The 9802-nt window shown below is 39.9% G+C and overlaps 1 pseudogene across 1 annotated transcript; it reads left to right on the top strand.

Moving 5' to 3' along the window:
* The first annotated feature begins 319 nt into the window (after positions 1-319).
* Positions 320-7803, top strand: LOC306647074 (olfactory receptor 1174-like; annotated as a pseudogene). The gene is made up of 2 exons: positions 320-1250; positions 6852-7803. The product of its transcript is annotated as an olfactory receptor 1174-like (transcript).
* The last annotated feature ends 1999 nt before the right edge of the window (positions 7804-9802 follow it).

Here is a 9802-nt window from a genome sequence, read left to right as displayed (position 1 = left end):
CTGATATATCACATTCTCTTTTATTTCTAGTCATTAGTACAATGTGGAAAAGAGAGGGCATTCCAATAAAAATTCCAGACAATCAAGTAGTGTAGTAGAGAGTAGGACAGGAAGAAAAAAAAGTTTAAAGAAAACGAGAGGAGGAGAATGAGAGAGAGAGAGAAAGAGAGAGAGAGAGAGAGAGAGACAGAGAGAGACAGAGAGAGAGAGACAGAGACTAGCAATCCTCCCTTCACAAAGTTTACCTGAAAGCTTTTCAAAATAACAGACCCTGGCATACCCACTCTGTTCCATCATCTTTTCTTTTCTCCTCAGCAACATGAAATCAGAAAACCACACTGGTGCAGTAGAATTCCTCCTCCTGTGTCTCTCAGATGATCCTGACCTGCAACCCATCCTCTTTGGCCTGTTTCTGTCCATGTACCTAGTCACAGTGCTTGGGACCCTACTCATCATCCTGGCCATCTGCTCCAACTCCCACCTCCGCACCCCCATGTACTTCTTCTGCTCCAACCTGTCCTTCACTGACATCTGCTTCAGCACCACCACAGTCCCTAGGATGCTGATGAACATCCAGAGACAGAGCAAGGCCATCAGTTACACAGGCTGCCTCATCCAGGTCTGCTTTGTCCTGGTTTTTGCTGGAATGGAAAACTTTCTCCTTGTAGCAATGGCTTATGACTGTTATGTGGCCATCTGCCATCCACTCAGCTACTCAGTCATCATGAATCCCCACTTGTGTGTCCTGCTGATCCTGTTGTCCTTGACCATCAGCATTGCAGATGGCCTGCTACACAGTCTGATGATGCCGCAGCTGTCCTTCTGCAGAGACCTGGAGGTCACCCACTTCTTCTGTGAACTTGATCAGGTCATCAAACTGGCCTATTCTGATACCCTCGTTAATAACATCCTGGTATATGTAGTGACTAGCATGTTGGGTGGTGTTCCTCTCCTTGGAATTATTTACACTTATGTTAAAATAGTCTCCTCCATTCTGAGAATGCCATCCTCTGGGGGAAAGCATAAAGCCTTTTCCACCTGTGGGTCTCACCTGTCTGTCGTTTCCTTGTTCTATGGGACAGCTTTTGGGGTGTACATTAGCTCAGCATTTACTGATTCAACCAGAAAGACTGCAACAGCTTCATTGATGTACACGGTGGTCCCTCAAATGCTGAACCCCTTTATCTACAGCCTGAGGAACAGGGACATGAAGGAGGCTTGAGGAAACTCATTAGAACATCTCCTTTCTTGTGATTGCAGAATGAGTCAATGTGAAATAACACTGAGTAAGCCAAACTGTGAGTTCTTCCACCATCATGTTCCTATGCTACCATGATTAGACTCCCTTATGCTACTGGTGTTTCAACTTAGATTTGAAAGATAACTTTAGTCTCCTGAAAACACCCGTGACCTTTCTAAGCTTGATCTGTTGGTCATCTTTCATAGTAGCAGAACATAGGCAAAGGATTTTCCTCTAATGATTTGCAGGTATTTCTCAGGTGATGGTTAATGACAGCAGGTCATATAGGGCAAAGGAGTGAAAGAAAGATCTGGGCATAGCTGAAGGACTAAATTTCACCTCAGTCCATGTAGAGTCCTACTTCCTGAAGTTATTCCCAGTTTAATAGCCTTATTACATTCTGAGCTTTATCACCAGGGCTGTGATGGCTGATTATCTGGACACGAATCTATTGAGGTGAGATAATCCTCCACAGAACACTGCAGCTATGCATTCCTGTCCATTAACCCTTTCTGGGCACACAGCCCAGAGGCTGATAAATACTCTGCCTGCACAGCACCCAGAGCACCCACTGTCCTTGACTTCTCATTTGTGAAATCCAGCTCAGTCGTACACTCACAGATTTGACATGGCTATGAAATTTTTGATTTCTATCCATAAGAATGGCTCTATCTCAAACAAGAAAAAAATGCGCTGGGACTTTGCTCCAACAAGATGATCATCTTGAATAAATTAGAGTTACTTAGGGACCTCCAGGCACAGCTCCCTGGAATCAGCTTCAACTCCTTCTCCGTGAGTTCACTCAAACTCTGGGCTGCCTGCAGTTGCATATTCTGACACGACACCTCTCCCAGGGTGTCCACTATCCAGAATTCAATTGTTTGTTAGTCATTTTTTCCTGTTTCCAGCATTTCACCATTTGGCTTAAGATATGACACATAATTTTACCTTGTTAAAGTTTAATTCTGCCATGTACAGTGGCACACAATTGTAATACCAGCAAGTGAGGAGGCTGGGCAGGAGCTTTGCAAACATTCAAGGCCAGCTGGGGCTACTTGGTGAGACCCTGTCCCAAAATAAAAATTTAAAAGGGCTGGGGGTGTACCTCAATGGAAGAGCAGCTCTGGGTTCAATCCTCAGTGCCAAAATTTGAATTGCAACTTCTGAACTGTGCCTTCTTTTATTTGCCCTCATGTATTTAAGATTTACTGGTGTTATTGTGTGTCAAGAGTTGATTTTTCCATGCTGTATATTTTGCAATATACATGATGATATTAAATTTTAATTATCTTTTATGTATGTAAGTAACCTTTCATTTACTTTTATTGCATTCATTTAAAGTATGCCATGTGAAATGATTATTATAATCAAGTAAATTATCATATCCACCATTTCACATTTGATGAAAGTACAGTAGCCCCTCTTTATCTGTGGTTTCTCTGCATTTACCCATAGACAAATACAATCTTAAAAGTTTACATGGAAAATATTTTGTTTAAATTTTTTTTAAATTCAACATAAAAACATAGAAGTCCTTTTATCAAATTTTTTTCTTTCACATGCCCGCAACACACCAATCTTATTTCTAAAATTTTATAATCTTTTTTCTAAGCATCTTTGTTAAAAAGTCCAGAATAAGAAAAAAAGTTTTAAATTATGCTGTATTTTCAAATTAAATCTACACAATGTATAGTGACTAAACATCCATTTTGCTCTCCGAAAATGAACAGCTGCAAGATGAATTTAAAAACAATTATACATATGGTAATACACGCTCCCTGCTTTCAAAGATCCCACTATGAAATATAGCATGTAGCATTACTGACCAGTCACCACACTGTGCAATAGAGCACCAGAACTTACTCCTCCTGACACCTGAAACCTGGCACCTGTTCACTGACACTTTCTCACATCTCCCTCCTCCCTGCCATTCCTAGATGCTGGTAACCACATTCTACTCTCTACTTCTGAGATCAACATTTTAGATTCCACCTATGAATCATTCAGTCATTATACATTGTACACATGTGATAAACTATCAGAATGCACCCAGTAAAATGTACAATTGTGCCTTTAAAGATAAAATAAAACTTACAAAACAAAGACCTTGATAATACACCAGCAAGAAATTATTTTTAATGAGTAGGTAGACAGGGTTTTGCACAGTTCACAGGACAGAGAAACTCTTGTACACACACAAATATTCTATAGATTCCAGGAAATCTATGTTAGGAGTCCAAAAGAAAATAAAACAAGAATAAATACATTGCTTTCTTGTAATATATTTGAGGAGTAGCTCATGCTAAGTCAGACTGTGATGAAAGGTATTTATGAAAATTATTAAACAGCAACTCACAGAACGCAGTGAAAATTTCTTTAATACTGTACAGGAAGACACCCTTCATCACACCCAGCTGAGCTTCATCCTCTCCCTCCCATACTTGACTGGCATCTATTTAAGCACAAGCACAATACCAAAGATCCTGGGAATCAGAGCACAGGACCTGAGCATCACTTAAGCACAATTTCTCTCCCAGCCATGCTTTGTCTTGGTTTATACTGTCTTAGAAAATTTCCCTTGCAGTCATGTCCTGTAATAGTTTCATGACTGTCAGTCACCCCATGGAATAAATGGTTACCATGAACTCCTGCCCCTCTGAGTCCTGCTGATTCAGTCCTCTCTGTTCAACACATTGTAGATGACCTGATGTGTCAGATGGTGCCATGAATTCCCTTCTGCACAGACCTGGAGATCCTCACTTCTACATACTCACTCAGATCATCAAGCCCATCTGTCAAGAGCCCTCATTCATGACATCCTGAGTCATCCATGAGAGGAGAAATAGACAATAAACAAGGGAAACAAGCATGATGACATGTGAGGTGCCATCTGGATCTCCTGTCAGGAGAGTTGGACTTATCACCACAGCAGCTGAGGGCTGCTGGCAGTCAGCACTTGGCTCTCAGATCCATTCTGGGAATGCATTGGTAGCAGAGATTGACTGGACTGAGTTTGGTGGTGCATGTCTATAATCCCGGCAGCTTGGGAGACTGAGGCAGAAGGATTGAGGGTACAAAGCCAGCCTTGGCAATTTAGCGAGGCCCTGAGCAATTTAGCAAGACCCTGTTCCAAAATTAAAAAATAAAAAAGGGCTGGGGATGTGGCTCAGGAGTTAAACGCCCCTAGGTTCAAATCCTGGCACCAATAAATAAATAAATAAATAAAAGAAGATATGGACTGCAACCAAGATTACTTCCTCCTCCCAAATTACATCCATGGCCAAACTATGCAGTTTGAAAACCTGACTCGCTTGCTCTTCTTGGGGACATACCAGAAGGTGAAGGTGCATTTCACTCCATAATTCCCAGTCAGGTCAGAGGATATTGGTGGTCCTTGCACAAATTATCCTATTTCTGTCATTCTGCCAGCAATTTTGCAGTCAAAGTACATTTTGGTTTCCTTTCATGTATTAAATTTTTCTGCATTCATCATCCAGGATCTGGATGATATAGAGCATATTCCTTCCCTATATTTCCTGAAATCACCCTTTAATGTTGAAATCAATTGATCATCTCCCCTGAATATTAGGAAGAACTGTATAAATTTTGTGAGTCTGGTGATGTTCCATGGAATGTTGTATTACTTATAAAATTTAAATTACATTTTGTTTCCAAGACTAGTTGCTTTCTGTGTTTTATTGAGAGAAATGTGTGCTCCTAGTTAATTTCAGCACTTCAAACTTGTGTAGAACTCGTTCACTCTACAACATAGTTCTAGAAATTCCCACATCCCTCTTCTGTATCATATTTTTCTGACTTGATGGGGTCATTTCTGGTAGCCTCCAATATATGAGTTTCTCTTAAAAATTAAACAAAACACCATTGAAGATCTATTACATTTTTTCTACTCTTTACCCTTTTTAAATAAATAGAGTTGAGATGTTGAAGAGAACCACCACAATCCATCTCTTCAAAAATTGCAAATAATATATTCAATGAAATATAATTTCACATGGAAAGAGGTAAAGTGTAAATAATTTGATAAACATATGATGACAGAGAAATCACTAAATGTGGAAGGTTTTAAAATAAATACCAACACAAAACACCAACTCCATTAAGTGATGGGTGATGTCCAACACAATGTGCTAAATATATGGACACACTGCCTTTTGGTGGTTTTGTATCTTGAATTAGAATTTCACATAAAAATGAAGAACCAAAAATTCAACTACCCTTTCTGTATGTGAAGAAAACTACTGAAACTACTGTGATAAAATTGAAGAACGTGTTTGTCAAATTCTAAATAAAGAGTCGTGATTCTGCCTATAATTTTGACCATCAGCAGTGATCCTAGAAAATAGACTATAATCCTCTATGTTCAATAAAAAAGCAAAAAATTACCATCAAAGGTAACAAAGAAAAGTCATCCCTGAGTGTCTGTATTTTATAATATTTAGATAACTTTTAGAATGACAATATTTAGACCTACATTTATCAGACATATTATCATGCCTCAAATAGGAACCAGGCTTCCAGATTTCATGAAATAAGTAGAGATGGCATAGTTCATCATTTAAAAGCAACACTGGAATTTATAAGAAGTGCTCTGTGTTGCATGTTTAAGGACTCGGAAATGGAGATGAGAAGAAACAATGGAGGGAAATGAATGGTGGACACCTGGCCTGTGGGGTCAGGAATCAGCCATCTTGATCTCCTCACATCCAAAGTCTTGGTCTTGAAGGACAAGCACTCCTGAGATTAGAAGAATAGTGAGATAACATCTAATGAGGAGCTTTGGATATTGAGCCCCAGGGACAAGAGACTGTAGGAGTCGCCTGTGACCACCTCCCTCAAAAGTCCTTCCCCAACCAGGAAGCACCATCTGAGCCTCCTCCCAGAGATGAACCTTCCTGACCAGGATCTCATCCATTCATTTAAATCAGTCTGCATTTCCTGAGGATGGATCTTACATCTTCAGCATTCAGGTAAGATGGGCTATGGATGTGCCTCGATGGTACAGCATGTACATAGCCCATGTGAGGCCCTGGGTTCCATCCCAAGTACTACAAAAAACATTAGGTAGATGTTCAACACCATTCTCTTAAATCCAAGCAGGGGGCACGGAGCTTTAGTCAATGATTTGGTAAGGTGAGCCGGTGTTTTATGAGAATATCGTCCTGGGGAAGCAGTGAGGACAGGACAACAAGAGTGATGAGAACCAGTCTCCCCAGGTGGCTCCTGTTAACTGTCATCTCCTTGACAAATTCCCCCACATGTTTGAACTGATAACCCTCAGGCTTCGGACTTCCAGTCTCACTCTCCTCAAGGAGATTTCACTGTTGCCCCACACCAGAAATCTGCATTTTAAAAATAATGACATAAAAATATTCTGAAATATATTTGTATTTTTGTGCGGTGTTGAGCAAGTTTTGGTGAGTATATTAGTTGCTAGGACTATAATAACCAATTACCTCAAACTGGGTTGCTTAATAGAAATTTACATAGAAATAGTGCTGGAGGTCTACCTGCATGGTCCTAACATGTTCTCAGGTGATACTGCTCTTGCTGGTCCATTAATTTTTACATTTTACCCCATCAATTTCATAAGGTTTGTCAACAACTTAGAAACTAGAAACCACACGGCTGTTTCAGAATTCCTTCTCCTGGGACTGACAGATGACCCAGCCCTACAGCCCCTAGTCTTCAGCCTGTTCCTGTCCATGTACTTGGTCACCATCCTGGGGAACCTGCTCATCATCCTGGCTGTCAGCTCTGACTCCCACCTCCACACTCCCATGTACTTCTTTCTCTCCAATCTCTCCTTTAATGACATCTGTTTAAGCACAAGCATGATTCCAAAGATGCTGGTGGACCTCCAGACCCGGAATCAGAGCATCACTTATAAAGACTGCATCTCCCAGCTCTGTTTTGTCTTGGTTTTTACTGTCTTAGAAAATTGTCTGCTTGCAGTGATGGCCTATGACCGCTATGTTGCCATCTGCCATCCTCTCAGGTACACGGTCATCATGAACCCCTGCCTGTGTGGACTGCTGACCTTGTTTTCCTTGTTGATTAGCACTGTGGATGCTCTGCTTCACAGTCTGATGGTGCTGAGGCTGTCCTTCTGCACGGACCTGGAGATCCCCCATTTCTTCTGTGAACTTGCTCAGATTATCAAGCTGGCCTGTTCCGATACCTTTATTCACAACATCCTGATATATCTGGCAGCTTGCATATTTGTTGGTATTCCTTTCTCTGGAATAATTTTTTCTTATGTTCACATTGTTTCCTCTGTTTTAAAAATGTCATCATCAGGAGGAAAGCAGAGAGCCTTTTCCACCTGTGGGTCTCACCTGTCTGTTGTCTTCTTGTTCTATGGGACAGCTTTCGGGGTGTACATTACCTCTGTGTTTACTGACTCCCCCAGAAAGACTGCAGTGGCTTCAGTGATGTACACTGTGGTCCCTCAAGTGCTGAACCCCTTTATCTACAGCCTGAGGAACAGGGACATGAAGGGGACCTTGAGGAAGCTCCCTGGAAGGATAATAGATCATCTTTAATGAGTCATTTTCTTCATAGTTGGGTTTCTTGGGTAAATCAAAAAGCAACAGGATTACTCGTGGTCCAGAATTCTGATTTTCCTGTCACTTACATTCTTTTAGAGGTCCACCTCTAAAATAACGAGATAACATGACTGAGTATGTTGTTACTTGCTTGATAACCTCACTTTGCTTTATGTGTATCTCTGTAATGTTAGATGCATGATTTCAGTTCTCTTAATACCATTTATTTATTCAGGTTACATGGAAGAAAAGCCTACATCAGTGTTCAGAGTTTTAGAAAAAAAATCTGGTGCTTCCTCAGAAGAGGCAAGTTAGACGTAGTGGACAGGCCAAGGATTACAAACCCAATGGTGGCCATTCCTAGGGAATAGTTTATACATGGTCACTTAATTAGGGTCGAGTGAATTTCCTCCTTAGACTTAGTTCTAATGCGAGATAAAGGAATTACATAAAGCAATTACTGAGACAAATTACTGGCAGAAAATATCTTTCTCAGGTAGTAACAGCATCTACCATATTAAATTTCAATTTCTATAATTAAAATGGTTTCATTTCATATCCATATTTTGAAATGAATATAAGATCTTTGAAACTCACAAGGAAGATGACTTCAGTCCTAATAAGAACAAGAAATCCAATGTCAATAAACTGAAATGACAGAGAGTTACCTTTCACACCAAAGACATCTGAGCAGAGACTCTACAGGGACAGACTGCAGGGCTTCACTCATTCCTCCCTAAGGTGAGTTGTTCTCAGGGCTGGTTCTCCCTCAGGAACCCAGGTGATAGAAACAACCTCATGTGTCATATTTGGACATGATGCCAGAGTAGAACACTGGTAGTCCTCCTCTTGGTCCTTTTTCTGTGGATCTACCAGACTGCAGCTCTCTAGAGGACTGAATGAGAGCCCTCTATGCACACCCAGATCCTGTACCACTGGCTGTGCTCATTGTGGTAAATGAGGGAATGTGACTTTATGTAATAATGAGGGAAAGAGAATTTGCAGAAGAGAAAATTATCCTGGTTTACCTGGGTTTCCCTGAGCCCAGTGACATTTCTTTATAAGATAGAAGTGGAGAAGACACAGAGAAAAGTGGGAGGTATTGTATCCAAGGAGATGGAAACTATTGATCCTGCCAGTACTGATCTCCAGTGTTTGATCACTATTTAACCTTCAAAATTGTGACTTCCACTCTAGTGCATTTTTATCACCCTTGCAGATATCCCTGTACATGTCGCTACATAAATTTGTTTCTTTTTGACCTTGCCTTCTCTGTGGGTACACCACCAAAAAATTGCTAAAACTAGAAACTCTGCTTTAGGCTCTGCCTCTGTGGAACACAAGCAGAGACAGTATGTTTAGACAATAGAAATCATGTGCCAATGCCCACCCTTGCTAACCAATGGGCTAATCACATGTCATGTTCTTCTGGTCATTGTGTGTACATCAAATCCACTGTTATCTAATTATTTAGCAATTATTTATCTATTTTCAGAGCTCTGTGTCTGAGTTGCATATTGAACCTTGAAGATAAGGGGCATTTTTTGATGTAGATGTAATTTGAGTATCTATTTTTCTTCTATTGTGTGAATATTTTCTTTCATATCTTCCAAAGGAAATAAAATACATTTTGACATACAGGGTACATTTACTGGCTATTTTATATAGTTCTTGGGGTCGACAAAGAGTATTTCTAAATGATTTAATGAATTTAACTTCTAATTAGATATTTCTTGTGTTTCACATCACTTGCAGAATACTTTAATTACATTGACAAACTAATGGCTGTAACATATTAATTAATATACCTTCCTATTATTAAACAGAGAGTCTTACATATTATAAGCCATTTAGTTTCCTATCTTGTTAAATAAATGTTTATGATATTTCCATTGCCTTAAACTTTCTTTTCTTAATTTACAAGTTATTTTTGCATTTGGAATAGCAATTCTTGTTTGTAATATTGAATATTAATAAATAAGTATGTTAATAATAA

The sequence above is a fragment of the Sciurus vulgaris genome (genome assembly GCF_902686455.1).
Source record: "Sciurus vulgaris genome assembly, chromosome: 16".
Classification (NCBI taxonomy): Eukaryota; Metazoa; Chordata; class Mammalia; order Rodentia; family Sciuridae; genus Sciurus; species Sciurus vulgaris.
Note: the sequence above shows the minus strand (reverse complement) of the source record. Positions and strands in the feature narration are given on the sequence as shown.